Source organism: Brachyistius frenatus, unplaced genomic scaffold (assembly GCF_029030835.1).
Source record: "Brachyistius frenatus isolate BFR_SWC_R1_liver_20210118 unplaced genomic scaffold, ASM2903083v1 Contig_14, whole genome shotgun sequence".
In the NCBI taxonomy this organism is placed as follows: Eukaryota; Metazoa; Chordata; class Actinopteri; family Embiotocidae; genus Brachyistius; species Brachyistius frenatus.
This window is the reverse complement of record NW_027210613.1, coordinates 4,271,247-4,289,028: the sequence shown is the minus strand read 5'-3', so window position 1 is coordinate 4,289,028 and position 17,782 is coordinate 4,271,247. Positions and strand designations below refer to the sequence as shown.

Here is a 17,782-nt window from a genome sequence, read left to right as displayed (position 1 = left end):
CTTTACATCAGACATTATGGTTTCAGTTGCTAAGTTTCTTTCCTCTCTAATGCGTCTCTTTGTGAGAATTTGAAAAAAACCCTTTTTGTCATTACGTGGATCTGCTGATTAAGTCCCACTTCATGTATTTGACATTCATTGTGAATATACGGTAGGTGTGGATGTTACAGACCTGTGCACACTCCTCAACAGCATATAGAATCTAATTAGAACAGTTGTAAACAGATAAATGAAGAATATATTTGGCATCGATATCCTATGGCACAACCTCTTCCTGTCTTATCCAGTTACAGAGTGGCTACATGTGTTATTTAATTCATCTGATTCTTGTAGTTTTATTTAGCAGGGTCACTGGGGGTCTCTCACGTGATCAGGAAGAAGGATGAGTAAACCCTCTTTTTGCTGCGACCATAAAGGGGCATGTGGACTTTAACAATCTGAATCACTGATACAAAATGAATCATTCGGAGGCAGATCAGAAAACAATAGCAATGAGAGCAGAGTTTGGCATCCAGATAGCAATAGGATACAACATACGCTGAGCTTGGCTCAGTCCTCAAAAGGGTGACGGCATCACTGTATGAATAATGGAAATTTGATGCCTCAAGTGTCCTGTATACTTTACACCCTCTTTAGATGTGTCCTTGGGCACAATGCTTGGTCTCTGACTCAAGTGAGTCACCTTCATGTCTTATGAGAACATTGTTTTTAAATCAATGAGTGAATGAGTCTGTCAGCTGAATCATTAGGGTTCTACAAACTTTTGGCTCATTTTCCTGTGTCTATGTGATCCGTAAAGCATGATTTACAGCTGGATCTTATAGTCACGCCGTTATGTAATTCTTCAGTAAACTGGTGAGCTCCTACGTAGAAAAGTTAAGGATTATTCAGCTTGAATGCAACATGTTTTACTTTAAGTGGTGTGTCTGGTACCTTAGCTCAACCTCTTCGACAGGAATGTGAAAGGTAAATAGCCAAAGCTGACTGACAAAAGGAGCTACCTTGACAACCACAGAGTAGGTATGGTTATTGTTCATATTTCATAGGGGTCTCCTTTAAGTTTCCTTGTTTTGATGTTCAGGAGTAGATGGGAGAGTGTTTGAATTAATTCATGGATGTAAATCAGACTTGATTTGACTGTGATGACTGCAGAGCCTCCATATGACTGGAAGGATCACTTGAAGCCCTCATTTTTGGAATCTATTTCTTACAGCAGATGTGCACACACACACACACACACACACACACAGACACACAGACACACACACACACACACACACACACACACACACACACACACACACACACACACACACACACACACACACATCGATCCTCCTTCCTATGGAATGTCAACTCTTCCTTGTTTATCCAATAGCCATAAAAACGTAATCAGCCACAAGTCAACACTCAACACTGAATGACTCCAAACAAACTGGATTATTGCTCTAATTAAGCTTTAATAAGCCCTTATTAAACGGCCGCAGGCCTCGTTAGGCGGTTCATTAAGCCATTTCATCCTTTTATTCCTTCATTAAGTCTCTTTTCTTCTCTCTTTTCTTCTCAGGGAGTGTGGGAGTGGTGAGGTCTGGGAGATCACGACCTTAATTCTCTCTAAGACAGATGGTTTAATTAACACTGGAGGAATCCTCATTGACTCCAGACCTCCACAATGAGAATGTGCAGGGGAATTGGATTGCCAAGGTAGGGGACTATGCTAATATGTTTTTTTACTGGCAATATACACTAATGGCTTTTAAGTTACAGTAACTGTGTTTTTTGTATTTATGGTGTAATTAGATGGTGATATTGAATGCATATAAACATACAGAAAATATTAATATCCATGTGATTTAGCAGTGTTTTAGGCAAATGGCAGATAATGAGCAACATCATTGTAATTAAATGTGAACATATTTTACTATTTTTTTGTCACCAAACCCCAACAGAAGAAACAAGCAGCAACGTAAACATATGAATACATTGCAAGCTAGAGAGCTTTATACGAATCTGTAAGATATAGAACTATTTATTCAGTCTAACTGACTGTAGAGAATTACCTCTGCGGGTTCCCTTGTATTATGTATGCAGTCAAAACTGACATTTTAGCTGCAACAGCTCTCAAACAATTCTAAATGTGAGTAGCACACCACTTGTGTGGAGGTTGTTTACAGTTTAAAACAGGAAATATTGACCCATTCATCTCATAAACCTGCCAAGCCACATCTGACTATGAAAGTAAAAAATAATGAAACATTTATTACAGTTAGAGAGCAGTCTGAAGTGGCCTACCAGCAAAACGTTCTAAATGTTCTGTAAATAATATCCCCATAACTTCACTGATTCTTTTGTTTCAGATACAAAGTTAGATGAATGATGAAAGAGTGAATCATTTTTAAAGACTTTTTACTATTCTTACTATTTTTTCGCTACTGCGTTACACTTAGACCTGATTTCCCCCCTCATTATGTCCAGGACTATCTAAGTACTGTCTACTTTTGAAAAATGCCTTATCATTCAATAGCAATGTTTTATAACAAGGCTACATTTTCATATGGTGACGTTTTCATCTTAAAACGCTCAACTCTTGCTACGTTTATTCTGCAGTGAATCTCACTAGCATCAGTGAGCCACAGCGTTTCCAATACATAGGCTCTACTTTGGTAGCCCGCCCACTCAGATTCAAATCACTTGGATTCAATTTAGATATTCAATGTTACACATTAGAACGTCTTATTTCACCACTTTCAAACTAATCTTTGGCCACATATCTGTATGGTCTGCGTGCGCTGTAGTGACTAGATATTCCTCTGTTTGCGGCAGGGTAGCTGGCATCTGTTTAAACATATTTAGGGAACATCAGTGAGTTGTAGTTTCAACGCAAAACTTCCATGTGTATGGGTTTAGAGGACATCTGTTAATTGTGGGTTATACTTCTAAGTGCATGAAAGCTAAACATTTGTGAAGTAATGTGTAATGTAATAAAATTGTATGCAATGTTAATATTATATTAATAATGTTCAAATGTATTTTTCATAATTGGTGTAAAAAAGTATCCTTTAGGAAGCGATAATAAGATCAAGGTATCAGTATCAGTAATTTTTTTTATTAATTTGTTAACAGGTATTTACCGTATATTCTTGTGACTGAATAGGGGGAATAACTGAGACTAGATGCAACAGAACACCCACAGATGTGCTCCAAACCAGTTTTCAAGATTATAATATTTGAACACTTAAACAGTCCCTTTGAACAGTGCAACACATAATGTTCACCCTGAAGCTTAAAAGTTAAAGATAATGTTTAGTAGCAGATGCGTGTTTTCAATGTCTGCTGCGCAGGGGGATTTCCCTCTCTGTGTGGAACATTCAGAGGTGAACCTTGCACACACAAGCCTTCAATTTTTATGTGCCAAAAAAGTGCACCTGACTGCGTGGTTGCTGTTCATAATGAAGAACGTTTTTCCCCTGAGAATCTTAAGGGACCGGTGTCTTCATTTTTTTTTTACCATAACACACAGTATTATTGCATAAGGATCAGTATTAGCAGATAGTCCTGCCTCTTAAAGGCGGGGAATATAAGTTATTACATATGCATATAGAGATGAGGACATCGTAGCTATGTTTGGTGGAGTGCAGGTGTGTATTTCAATTACTGAACCACAAAACTTTTGAAACAAATACCCAAAATTTGACTTGTATTTTGACTGAAGGAGGTGTGTGTGAGATAATTTGTGTATGCGTATGCACACGAGCGTGCGTTTGTATGTTCATTAGCAGTCTGGATCCTGCTGAGGTGACAGATGTTCATGGCAGAGGCAGGCAGAGAGACAGAGTGTCCAAATGAATTTACTGGTACGTGTACGTGTGTGAAGGGGAGTCAGAAAAGCTGTCCTTCATCCGTCTCTGTTGTCTTGAGTGCACTACAAGTGCGTGCGTGGGCTGACGTGCTTCAGTGCACACAGGTAAAAACTTCAGTCATGAAGTGATTGAGTTTCCTGAAGCTTCCACAGATGTGCAAACGCTAAGATTCACCCTCTGCCTCCTTCTATCTTTTTCTTTCTTCCTGTGTTTGCCGTTTAGATTTCTATGAGCTCCAATACTGTATCTCTGTCGTACTGTTTCTACCCTCCTTGTACCGCTCATTTCACCAACACGCAGTCACAAACACGAGGAAGTGCTGGTTTGGACGTTAGGCAAAATAATAGCCCCCCGCATAGGACGACACGTGAGAAACACTCACATGCACACCCATACGTGATCAGTTACACAATTAGAACCATAAGGTCCATTAAAAAGCAGAAGCTCCAACTGTTTGTACCTTTTGTGCAGCGAGAAATGAAACTTGTGAAACTGTAAAATCTACAGTTGAAACCACAAATGGGTTCAGGTTTTGTTTGCAAGGTTCACCTCTGAGCGCACAAGTGAAAACGATCAGAGCTCTCACCATAATATTTTTTCTATTTGTAAAAAGTCTGACATTATTTTCTGCTGAATCAATAATACAGTAAATGAATCCTTCCAGCCATTGTGACGTCCTGAATTATAATAAAAAAAGATCCACTATTGGTGCATATTTTATGATTATTCAATACAAGTATTTGATACAATGCAATTAGTCTATATTTATAGTGCGTACTTTCAATTTTGGTATGATTTGGTCAAGTTTAAACCTGTGAATTAGGCACAGGGGAAATGACCTTTACTTAATTTAAAAGTACTAATTTTACACTGAAAATACTTCACAAGTTAGTCCTGCATTCAAATTTCTTAAGCGAAATATACTTAAAGTATCAAAAAAGTAAAGTTCACACTGTGCAGTAAAAGCTCCCTGTCAATGATTGACAATGTTTTGGAATAATGCTAGTGTTGAATGGATGTTTTTAGTGCTGTAGGTTTTTAGGGTTGTGCTTATTTGAACTACTTTATGGATTGTTGGTTAGTTTATTCTACAGTAATGTATCATATTCCATAAGATTATGATATGTTGTATTGTTTCTGTTCTGTTAGAACGATGCATGTTTAAAAAGGCAATAAGCTCAGAAAAACAATACATTTTCTAGTGAATCTCTAGGGTTTTAAAACAGTTTATATAGCTTAAAAAGTAGGATACTTTTCTCAATCCATAAAGGAACATCTGAACCTTTACGTTATCAGAAAAAAATAAAATTCAAAACTAGCAGATTTGGAGATACATCGTTTTCACCAGACAAAAATATTATGAAAAACTGTAACCTTGAAAGTAACTAACTATTTTTCAGTGAAGTAGAAGTATAAAGTTTCATAAAATCAAAATATTCAAGTAAAGTAAAGTACCTCACATTTGTAGTAATGTACAGTACTTGAGTAAAAGTACCAAGTTACATTCCACCCCTGAAATTGGAGGGTGGGGCTTTAGACAAATGCTGAACCCACAAGATCATGGTATGCAACTTTGTCTGCTCAGCAAGCCGACCCTTAGCTGAGTGACTTAATTGGCCGTAATTGTAGCTGTAGTCTGCTCAATGAAAGCAATCAAAGGCAAGCAATTACAAGACCTTGGTCACCAGCCCTAGGGGCAGAACTTCAAACCGTGAGACATGCGCATGCACATACTAATACACAATCAGACATACAGACGCACACTTACAGAGCGGTAGTCACCCACACATTTCCTGTGTGTTTCATGTAAGACAGTCTTTTCTTCCTTCTTTTCTGTTTGGAGAGGAAGTGCGGGTCTAATGACTTTTCCTATGCGTCACAAACACCGCATGTGGGAGGCAAACAGCCGCACTGCACGTGTGTGCATGTGAGAACCTTTATGCATAAATGCATGAGTTTGTGAAGGTCTTGACACATGCAGGTTTTTTTTTATGCATTTGTTATTTGTTAGAGGCTTCATGTCTATTTACGAGTTTGTGTTTTTGAAAAAACTTCACGTTGAATTTGTTGGTGTTTTTGAAAGAAAGTTCTGTGTGTGTTTATGTGTTGACAGGAAATGTGCACACTTAGCTACCGTTGAATGATTTTGGTCGACCTCTGAAAAATAAGTCTATCTCTGAGGAGCTCTGTTTCCCTTCGTGCCTTTGATGTGACCATGTGGGCTTGTGAGTATTATATGTGCGAACAGTTTGTTGCTTTTGCTTGTTTCTTGTAAACAGAGCTACCACTGAGACCTCACACAGGTTATAAAACTCAGTTTTTCAGTTTTCTTGTAATACTCTCAGTCTCTCTATCAATCCTGATCAATATTTTATTTCTTGGGAGATTGAATGTGTACCAAGCTGAAATTTCAGTTATAATTTCTTTTAGTAACATATCATATATTTATGATGGCTACTGCCAATACTTCTCCTGGCTTTCAGTGTCCCACTGCATTATTTTAAAGCTTTGAAGGAGGATTCTGCACAAAAATCACAGATGAATTGTCAAAGTTAGCTCCTAAAGCCAACTACTAATTTAAACATAATATTGATCAGTCAGTAAATAAAGTACATCCCTATTGCAGGGTTCCCTAACTGAGTGACCCTATTGATGCAGCCAAACCTCAGTACCCTGCTCTGCTCAGTCCCCTTTGGGGTTAAATATTTCAAGCACTGTTAAACAACCAGGTGCCTAGCTCAAAACAACATCTCCACAAGTCTGAATAATTCTTCAGGGTTGCCAGTGTGAAACACAGTCAGCTACAATCCCACAATCATTGGTTCCCCACAGCTGCAGTGAGGTTGCACAGTTCACTTGAGGCCACAAAGAAGTGTTTTGCTCAAAACAAGTACCCATTCAAGGACTAAGGTTGGTTCTCCTATGAGCAAGTGACTATTGAAACATTATTTTAGGTGAAATGAAAAACGGAATCAAAAACAGCCATTTGATTGGATCCGAGGCCTTTGCTGAACTCTTCCTCCAAATTCATCATTCCCCTTCCCTACCTTTGCTCCCTGGTGCCAACTCATTTTCTTCACTGTGTCTTTCACCTATGAACACCAACTCGCCTTTTCCTTCCCTATCTTTCTCCCTCTCTTTCATGTCTTACCGTCGGTTCCTCCCTCCCTCTCTTCTTCCTCTTCCATTCCTCTCTGTCCTTCATCTTTGCATTCTCAACTCCCAGCCTCCATCTGCAACTCTGGATTAACATTTCTCTCTTGTTGCCTTCACACATTCATTCATTCTTTCTGTTTCTTTCTACCTCAAATATGTTTTATTGGCTTTATTGGGAAAAAAAACAAAAACTGTTGCCAAAGGTACATAACTTATGGGGATTGGATGAGTGAACATCCAAACATTACTGTAAATAAGGAAAAAGGCGATCAATGAAATGGCAGTACATAAATGACTCAGTATCATCATTCAAGTTACGATAAAATAAGGATGATTTAGTTCGCTACAACACCAACTAAGAAAATATTAGACCATTATTTGTTACGATATACTTTAGCACACCTAAATCTACAAAACAAAAAGAGAATATCTGTTTAAAGCAATAGGTATTTTGGGATATTTACTTCTTTTTTTTGACTGGAGTGGGATGAGAAGATCAATAGCACTCTCATATTTGTCTGCTAAATATGATGCTACAGCCAGCAGCGAGTTAGCTTACCATAAGCCTGAAAACAAGGGAAATGATAAATATTAAACTAATTAGATATAATGTGTTCATTAGTGAACCTCAGAGGGGCAGCTACTTGTATTTTGTTACCTTTGGACAGATTGGATTTCAGCTTTAGCCGTAGTTTTACTAACACATTGAACTGAAATCTATCCTCATTGTAGCATTTTAAAGGATTTTTGTGGTGATCCAGCAAATGGATAACATACTGTTTTATTGGAGATCATTTTATCTGAATTTCAGGAGCATGACCACACCTCAAACATTATACATACCCACCCATCTGGCACATCTGTCTGCTCTCGTCTGTTCAGACCCACAGAATGCCACAGCGCTCATCCATTTTGCCTACGAAATCGTCCCCATTGTTAAACTTATCCTCAAAACATCCGTTGATGTCTTCTTTGCCTCAGCAGATGGTTTTCATGCTGTCCAGCAAACCTATAAACTCCACTTTCACCAAGGACCTTGTTAAGGCAGTTCACCAATCCAATCGCTATTGGGAGAGTTCCAGCAAAATAAAAGACCACCTTAAGGTGCATTACTTCCACTTACTGGACTGGAACTTCATTTTCTACATGTTCTGCCTTGTTTATGGCAGTGGGATGCCCTCTCTTTTTCATACTTAATTTTCAGCATTTTTTTGTTGTTGTTTGTCTCTGGCACTGGGATGCCAGGGCCCCTGTCCTGTCATTTTATACAGTTTTCTGATCCATTTCCCTCATCAGGTCACCAGTTCCCCCCTCCTATCTGCTTCATTTTCAACTGTCCCTTGCACTAGGATACTAGTTTTCCTCTCCACTACCACCTCATTTCAATGGTCTTCTGCTCATGTCTCGGGTGCTGGTTCACCAGTCCTTTTCTCTTTCCCCTAATTTCAGTAGTCCTGGGATGTTATTTTCATTTCATAAAGACGGTGCTTGATTCCGGCACAGGGATGCCAAGTTCTAATTCTTCCATGTCCCTATTTCGTTAAAGTCTTGCCGTTGTCCTAGCAGGGTTGCTCACTTCTGTTTCGTCAATCCTCCCATTTCCTCAAACTACTACGCTTATTTTGGGCACTGCCGTGCATGTCTCCATTTCATCTGTCCTCCTTATCAAAAAACTAGAGCACTCATTTCAGACACCAAGATGCCCGTTTCAAAATCGGCCATCCCTCAATTTCACAAACTTCGGTGCTCATTTCAGGGACTAAAAACCAGCTTCAGATTACTCCATCCTCCCATTTCATCAATCAACAGTGCTCATTTTGGGCACAGGGATGCCACTTCCAGATTCGTCGGTCCTGCCATTTCTTCAAACTACAGCGCTCATTCGGGCACTGAGATGGCCGTTCAAATTCATCCATCCCCATCTCATCAAACTGCAGCACTCAGTTCGGGTACCAGGAGCCCTTTTTCCATTTCTTCTGTCCCCCTTTTCTATCATACTACAGAGCTCATTTGGGCACTGAGATGCCAATTTCAAAACTGGCCATCCCCCATTTCATCTAACTACAGCGCTCAATTGAGGCACTGGGAAGCCAGTTTAAGACTTAGCCATTCTCCCATTTTATCAAACTACCGTACTAATTTCCGACACCAGGCTGCCAGTTTAAAATTCAGCCATCCCTCCATTTTCACCAAACATAATGGACAAATGAACCAGTTCCAGGTTAGTCCGTTGTCCTAGTTCACCAAACAACAGTGCTCACATTGAGCTCAGGGATGTCGGTACCAGATTCGTCTGTCCTCCCATTTCATCAAACTACAGCTTTCAATTCGGGCACTGGGACGCTTGTTTCCGTTTCGTATATCCCCCTATTTCATCACACTACAGAGGTCACTTCGGGCACTGAGATGCCGTCTCGAAATTGGCCATCCCCCATCTCATCCAACCACAGTGCTCATGCTCAGTGGGATGCTGGTTTCAGATTCGGACATACTCCCATTTGATCAAACTACAGCACTAATTTCCAGCAACGGCATGCCAGTTTGAAATTTGTTCGACCTCCCATTTCAAACTACAGTGTTCATTTCAGGCACTAGAATACCCGTTTCAGATTAATTAGTCCTTATATTTCTTCAAACTACAGCACTCAATTCGGGCACTGGGATGCCAGTTTCAAATTCTTCTGTCCCCTTTCAATAATCTACTGCTCTTGGGATGCTTGCTGCGTTTTTTCTGTTTCTTCCCGTCACTTGGTCTCATTCGTATCATCTACATCCCCAGCTCTTGACTCATCACCCTCATCCAAAACAGGAATGGCAACATCTCGTAGCCAACTGGAACAGCATCACCTTCCTCCGTGATTAACTGTCCAACTCAGCCAAAGTGCAGCTCTAAATGGATGCCGTTCCTTCTGCCAATATCTGGGGGTTTTCATGGCCGTGGATTTTTCTCCGCTAAATGGCCATCATTTTAAAACAGTTTCTCCAAAACTCCCTCCATCATCCTTTACCGTCAACAAAACCATCCGGTCGTCATGCTTCCCCTTCATGGGAATAAGGCCAAAAAATATCCATTCTGACAACCTCCCTGTTGTCGACATCAATAATAAAGAAGAAACTCCCTCGCCATCATGTCCTTCTCGTGTGGGCATCTCTTACTCACTTTTTCATACCTGAGTCGAACGTGTTCTGCATCTTTTCTGTATGCCTGCGAACTCTTCTCCTACTGCATTATCACCCTTCGCTGAAATTTCTTGCCCAGATGCTTGCCATGCACCCAGGAACCAACGTTTTTGCTGCTTTCTTACGTTTCCAATGAAATGCTGAGTTCACTCTTAGTTAATCAATTCGTTCTAAGTTGTCACCTCTGCTTAGCCGACCTTTACCTCATTTACAAGCACTGCTGGCTCCATTCTAACAAGCAAACATACCGAATCGGCAACGTGGTTCTCATTTTAAATTTCATTACATCCACATCTAAACCCATGCCAGCCACAAATGCAAAATCTGCAGTTACAAATCCTACCACGCTTTCTTCTACACTTGATCCTGCTTGCACCCCCATTTTCATCGCGTTGGATTTTCTCCCGACTTCTTTTAATGGCCACTCCTTCCAGCCGTGTCTTTCCCAAAAACAGGAGTTCCAGATCACCGTATCATGGTTATGGTCTGATGGGCTTCCAGGCCAAACCCGTCACAACTTCCAAGACCTGCGCATCGCTTAGTCATCACCGCTTTCTTAGGAAGGCTTTTTGGGGATCTGCTAGGCCAGAGAGCTGCAGTTGATTCCCAATTAAGCATTCTCCAAACCGCAGTGTCTTACCCAGCTCCATGGCATTCCACCATATCAAAATCAAAAAATTCTGTTAACACTTGATTGAGGTGGTGGTCCTTGCTCGTGAATTGACTTTTGAATCCTGTTGCAGTTTAACCCTTTGAGTTGTTTTAATTTGGCCATATTTCTTTACAGCAATGTAGTAAAGGGTATGTCTTATATCATCTCCACCAGGAACATGGAATGGGAATTAGTTTCTCTCTCAGCTCCTCTCTTCAGCTCCTCATATCCCCTCTCTTTCAACTTCACGTCATCAGCAGTGGGACTACTGTTGCAGTTGAGCTGAGTTCAGTTGAGGTCAGACAGATAGTGTGTGCTGCCCCGGGGGATAAACAGACTGGCTACCAACCAGAGAGGCAGAGGAAGTTGGAAGTAAATGTTCTGGTATTCTCTCTTACTAAGCGCTTGGGGTTCAGAGTTTTTGGAAAACCAAAACAGACTATTCGAGCAAATAGTAATGATAATAAGGGAAATCGATAAATTGTGGTCTGCCTCACATTTCACTATCACTCCCTCTCAGCCACCCTCACTTCCTCTCCATCACATCTTCCATGTGCGTACGCACACACACAGAGATTTAAATGATTTATTTATGTCAGCATAAATTACAGCTATAATGACTGGTGTACCAAATGGGAATCTGATACGGGTGCAGTTGGTGTTTTAGCAGCGTTGTGTTGAGTGTCTCCTCAATTCCAGCTAATTTTGATCGGTGTGTGTCTGCATGTGTGCTGGAGTTTGTTTAAACTCACTTGCCTTCCCCTGGCAAGTTTGATCTGAGTAAATAAGGAGGTAGCCAAATAACCATGGAGTGAGAGCAAGGGAGGGGGACGGGGGGCGGAGGGAAACAGGGGAAGAAAGTGGGTGAAGCAGTGAGAAAGGCAGAGGCAAACACTTACTCAGGCTAAACCCTGAAGTCACGAGCAGGAAGCTGATATTTTCCCAGACTTACTTTACTCTTTTTTTGGGGAGGGAGTCTGATCCGACAATTGTAGCTTCCTCTGAGGGGCTAATAATACAACAGAGCCATTGTGCAATGCGCCGTTTCCCCTCGCCTGATTTAGCAAGAGAGAAGGCGTTCGCAGGCAATCTTTCCAATCCCAGTGTGGTTAGGTGGAGTTTTTACTGCCATCAGATTGGATTGTCACACCACATCGTAATAATGGACTATTATAGTCTGGCTCAGATGAACATGAAAACATAGATAACAACTGTGTACCAGGTAGCTGCTCCACAGTTATCCTTTTCTTGTGTCTATCTTGCACTGTTGCTGTAGATTATTTCAAATTATTTATTTTTAGGTGGAGTAGCTGTGCAGCAAGTATTTGAATTATGGAATGAATAAGAATAAAAAGCAAAAGAAAGACTTTGGTGATGCACTGCTGGCTATTGTAAATGTGGAGCCATACATGCTGGATGAATACGCTCATAAACATAGAGAAGGCCAAAGTGAAGTGCACATTTGACTCTTTACAAAATGGACATTTCTTTTTTTCAAAAGTGTTAATCCACAGCTACTTATGCATTAAGCAGTAGGCTACTTAGACTTGTGCAGCATTAACAGAGGCTTCCAACAGAGTGAATGAAGAGATGAGAAGAGAGGAGACAGAAATTTAAATCAAACGATGAAGGAAAACGGACAGAAACTTTGTTTAATGAAATCAATCCCACAGAGTGAATTTTGTTGCAGTGTTCTATTCAAATCTTTGATCTACAAAGAAGATCAGATTGTGTTTGAATTTTAGGATGGTTTCTGGCAGAGAATGGTGATTCCATCTTTTCACTATTTCTGCCCTTCTGGGTCCATGATGAAGGCAAGGTTTTACCACTCTCGCCCTGAACCAGCAGTACACAGACATTAGCGGTATGCTAACTCTTACATATGCACCGACCCAGTGTGGGAGTGTGCCTGTGTGTGTCTGTATTCAGCTCAGCCTCTGACTGAACTTAGAATACATTATAGAAACTCAAGTTGTTTCTGTTTTTTTCCTTCAGTATCTCTCTCCTTGTTCCTCGTCTTTACGCGATAATTTCATGCAATGCAGTTGAGACGTTATGAACTTGTGCAGATGTTTTATGCCAGTTTGCTGTCCTGGTTGAGATTATATATTTAATTTCCTGTGTGAACACACACTAAGGGGGCTAAAGCTAAAGCATTTTTTTAAAACTGCAACTCCAAACAAACAAGTCTGCCAATTGAACTAAATGTGGGTAAATGTGTGCATGCAGAGTTTTGTATGCAAATCCCTTGCAATTATTAATGAGCCTAACCGCACATTGTTTTCACCAATATGCATCCAAATCTGTTTAGGTATACTGCTTACAGATGGCTTCTTTCTGACAATTGTGACACTAACAATACCTTATTGAAATCTGATGTTCTCACATCTGGTTTGTAGCTGTTTACATTGCATTGAGAATTATGGGAATGACACAGAATCCTGATTGAAACATTTAGTTCCAAAATGCCTAAAGCTGTTTCTAAAGGTTGGTTAGTACACGGCCGAGCAATGGGATTTGCATTTTTTAAATTTTATTAAAATGATCCATAATGGCAATATGTGTCTTATTTGTCCTGTGGGATGGGACTGAGTTATATTATAAACTGTGTTGCAGGCAGGTGCAGCATTGAAAAGCATCTCAAACAGACTTGAAGGCTGAATGTGAAATTAAATTACTTGTTAAGATGGATGTTTTTCGTAGTGTACTTGGCAAAGCCTATTAAAAAATACAAATGATCTTGTAAATATAATATTAACTCCAGCATCGCTTCAGTATTCACCTCATGCTTTACCTATATTGCATTAAATATATGGAGTTTTGCAGGGTATATGTTTTATTGAATTTTTAAACACACCTTTCCTGGACACACAGATGATCAATGGCAGGTTGAGAGATTAGATGATAATATAAAAGAGGAGGGAACGCATTAGTCTTACATGATTTGTGAGTAAAAAATGAGATTTTACAACCTGAACAGAACAACATTAGTGAGACAAATCACTGTGCATCCCAGCTTATCCTTGATCATCCCCACAGGCAAAGCGCAGTCAGCCTGTCTGGCCAGGTTTACCAGTTTGTCTGTCTGTGTGTGTGTGTGTGTGTGTGTGTGTGTGTGTGTGTGTGTGTGTGTGTGTGTGTGTGTGTGTGTGTGTGTGTGTGTGTGTGTGTGTGTGTGTGTGTGTCTGCATGCATTCGTATCTATTCATCTAGCTTTTGACCTATCTTGTTGTTTGTCTCCATGTTTGGCTGACGATGCATCTTTCATTTTATCAGCAAGTCTATCAGTTTGTGTGTGTGTCCATGGGTGAAATGACCATTGGGTTTCCTGCTGTGCTGACCACATGCTTCACTCCACTCCCTCTTCCTCCAGTCTTCCTCTTTTTTGTCACCCCACTTGGCTGCTCTACCTTGACTACCCATGTTGTTCTGTCTGGCCTGGCTTCTCATTTTGTAGTGAATGGTCATGTTATTCAGTCTTTTTTATCCTTGGGGTTTGGGGCCCTATGTGGGGACCCTGCAGTTGTAAGTGCTACTCCATGAAAATAATTCCTACTGGGAAAACAAAACAAATGCAAAGTGGCGTAAAGAACAAACCCAGACAAATATTTTGCTGCTCTCAATTGCCATTTTAGATTTCATGGTAATGAGAGTGAAATAGGTCTTTTCTCTAACTCGTAATCAACCCAGAGCATCAAATACTGCGGTTTTGTCAAAGTCTGCTGCTGGCGTCACATACATACTCACAGGGTGCCTTGGGTTTAGGCACTGAAAACACTGTGGTTATGTTTAGGAAATGATCACGGTTTGGGTTAAAATGAGAATTTTTTTTGTCAGTAAAGTTACATACATAACTTAAATATGCTACGTAAGTAACTTATGTTACTCAAAAGAAAATGATGACTTTTGCATTCTAACAGACTCAACCACCTGTCTCCCAGGTGAAAGTCCTGTGTTTGTTCCACCCCAACACCCCAACCTACTCTTTATGTGGATAGTGTCACTCTTTCTACTACATCACATTGGCTCCTTCTCTGACCTTGGTGGTCATGGTGCCTACGCTAAATGGCACCTTGTATGTATGTCTTTGATCAAAAAGGTCAGGGTCTGCTCCTGTTGCATGCGAACAGTGTGCAGCACCTTGACATGCATGGAGCACAGTGAAGCTATAACCGTAGGTACTCAAGTTTCATCACTCGATCAAAATCTGCACCTGAGTTACACATGGTTTTGTGCACAGTGGTTGGGGTGTGTACATCAAATTTAGTATTAAACTGTGGAAACTGGTAATGGAGAACCTTGAAATGCTTCAGGTAGGCTTCAGCGATGAAGCAATGAGAGGGGGAACGTCACCTCACCTCATTACAAAAACGTGTGTGGAGCTGATGTGTGGTGCTGATCAAGCAATGAAACTTGGAGTACTTACTCACGGAGGTTATAGCTTTTCTGTGTTAGGTGCAGGTCACGGTACTGCGCACCATTTCCATGCAACTGTGGCAGTCTCAGACCTTCTGCATCCACCCTCATAATGCAATGAGCACCACCTACAGTGACTCCAAAGATACGAAATGAAAAATGAAAGGAAGCAATGTCACAGTTCTGCATACTGGGAATCTCAACAAAGTCCTGAAATCCTGAACTTGAAATGTTTTGCGTCAAGAGTTATGGTATTTTAATGCCACTGCGGGCAATGCATCACTAACACTTTCTTTACCATGAAAAAGTACAACAAAATCCACCATCCTCTCCACTTTCTTTCAGCTCTTTTCTCTCTCTCCTCATAGCCACACTCCCCAGTAGTCAGAGACAATAAAGGTCTAATTTGTCTTGGCCAGAGCTTGTGAGTGCAAATACTTGACTGGTAGGCTGTATTGTTGGTGAGAGTCAAGGGGAAGTGCACGTCTGCTTGTATGACCTTACCTGCCTGAGAGCATTGACATATTTGGTGTTTGTGAACATGTGCAGTTTGTGTGATTAGCAATTAAGTGTACAAAGTTGTCTGTGGGTGTGTGTATTTGCTACCCAGCTCTTTTTGTCTGTGTCTTTTCATTATGGCACTAATTACTCAGGTGTGGACTTAGAAGAAAGGGAGATTTTGTAGCCCAGAGACTTGGTGAATTGGCGGTCTAGACTGATCTGGATGATTAGAAGGTGTGTGACATCAGGTCAAAAACAGAGGGTTTAACACAGGGAGTTTTTGGTTTTACCTGCTTCCTTCCCCTGTTTTAACAGTTTACAAAGGATGCCAGGAAAAGAAATGTCTAAGCTGTGCGCTGCTTGTGGCAAAATATCAAGAGAAACATGTTTTATTTTTGCTGATCCTATTACATTATCTTTAACTGCTTCTTTTTGCTGATCAAATTATTTTCTGACAAAGTGCCCATGAATTCCTGAAGCCATGTTATTGATATTAAGTGCACTCAGAACAATTGAAATAAGTTCTTGCACCTCTTTGACCTGTTGTAAACATTCACTTGTGCCCTCTTTAAACTTTCTTCCAGACTCTATTCAAAGGGCAGACACTAGTAAAACTCCCCAGCTGTCTGCTCTCTCCCTTTCTCTCTGTAAACCTAGCCAGCTGTCTGCCCTCCACTTTTGACCTTGTTTTGATGAACACCATTGTATGTATGTGTGTGTGTGTGTGTGTGTGTGTGTGTGTGTGTGTGTGTGTGTGTGTGTGTGTGTGTGTGTGTGTGTGTGTGTGTGTGTGTGTGTGTGTGTGTGTGTGTGTGTGTGTGTAAGTGTGTGCATAAATGTGTCTGTGGGGGCTCTCATTGCGACCTTTGACCTATTGAGACTGACAGCCTAAATCTACTGTGTGTCTCTCTCTCTCTCTCTCTCTTGCTCCTGTCTCCTTTTCTCCCCTCTGTTTCCTGACTGATAGCCTGTCAGTGGGACAAGCTCTCAGGCTAGGGCATTATATGTATGTGTGTGTGTGTGTGGGGGGGTGTGGGTGTGGGTGTCTGAGTGCCACTGAGACTGATAGGGAAAAGAGACCATGTTCAAGTATGTTTTTGTGTAAGGAGGTCACAAAGGAAGACACTGTCCAGACATTTAAAAAATAACAAACCCTATATAGTGTATAGTGTGTGTGTGTGTGTGTGTGTGTGTGTGTGTGTGTGTGTGTGTGTGTGTGTGTGTGTGTGTGTGTGTGTGTGTGTGTGTGCCTGCGTGCGTGTGTGTGTGTGTGTGTGTGTGTGTGTGTGTGTGTGTGTGTGTGTGTGTGTGTGTGTGTCATTGGAGAGCATATCTGGTAATTATTTAGTCAGGCTTTGACCTTTGACCTTCTCCTTTGACCTCCCACATCCTGTTCAACTGGGGAGATGGGCATGCATTCATACATAGACACATCCAGACACACACTGGGGTCTAAGGGGTTTGGGTTTGTGTGGGCTATGAGTGAATTCAAAGGTTTAGGGACTTACTCTAAAATGTGTAGTTCAGGGTAGAATAAACATGACTTGACTACTAAGAAATGTGCAAAAATATTGATTAGATGCTTCAGAGATACAACTAACAAAGATTAGGTAGAGGCAGCAAACATTCAGCCTTATTGCAAACTATATTTCAATAGTTATATCCGGTGTATCTGTATGCATTTTATATCATAGCTTGAAACAGGAAAAAGACTAAAAGAAAAATATGTAATGGCAAAAAAGAGCCAGGGTGATCCACAGCTATGGGAAAACAGAATTGAGTTGTTATTGAATGGTTTTTGATGATTATTGCCAATAACATTACTATTTATTGATTACTACATGCACATGGCTTTTGTCCATTCAATAAAATAACTTCAAATTATACAATGTATTGCTTTGACAACCAAAGCTCCTGCCAATACAACAAACAAGAAGTAAAGCAGCAGGGGTAGGTTTGGGCTTTTTCCCTGCTGGGTACCATTACATTTTTCTTCTGTGATAATACTGTATCGACT

At 40.6% G+C, this 17,782-nt stretch overlaps 1 long non-coding RNA gene across 1 annotated transcript in view; it reads left to right on the top strand.

The window, feature by feature from the left end:
• The window catches only part of LOC138617887 (uncharacterized), a 110,186-nt gene that overhangs the window by 52,528 nt on the left and 39,876 nt on the right, over positions 1–17,782 (top strand). The window contains exon 3 of the long non-coding RNA XR_011310685.1: positions 1,568–1,704. This is a non-coding gene — a long non-coding RNA (uncharacterized lncRNA). The remainder of the gene's footprint in view (positions 1–1,567; positions 1,705–17,782) is intronic.